Source organism: Macadamia integrifolia, chromosome 9 (genome assembly GCF_013358625.1).
Source record: "Macadamia integrifolia cultivar HAES 741 chromosome 9, SCU_Mint_v3, whole genome shotgun sequence".
NCBI classification, from domain to species: Eukaryota; Viridiplantae; Streptophyta; class Magnoliopsida; order Proteales; family Proteaceae; genus Macadamia; species Macadamia integrifolia.
In genome coordinates, this window is record NC_056565.1 from 20,151,515 (window position 1) to 20,151,880 (window position 366).

The window sequence follows — 366 nt, forward strand, 5'->3', positions numbered from 1 at the left end:
TGATAACTCCCTCATCCCAGGTCCAATTGTGATGCTTCAAAGCATATCTTTTTCTCCTTATTTCATCCTTTAGAGGAGAATTAGGTGAGAAAATACGAAAACAAGGGAGAAAATTCCCCCTTGCTTTGAATCCTTGAATGATTTTCATTTACCTTAAGTGATATCTCAGGGCTCCATTAATGGAGGTTTAAGTGGGTAATTGTATGTCAATGCTTCTCCATTGAAAGCAATACAAGAAAGAAGAAAAGAAAAAGTAGCGTTTGTAGTCCCCCATACCAGTGTACACTTGAAAAGTCAAGTTTTCCTTTAGAGGTGGAGTTGAAGGTTTTGGTAAGGAATGGGACATTTTAGGATATCAAATTCAAT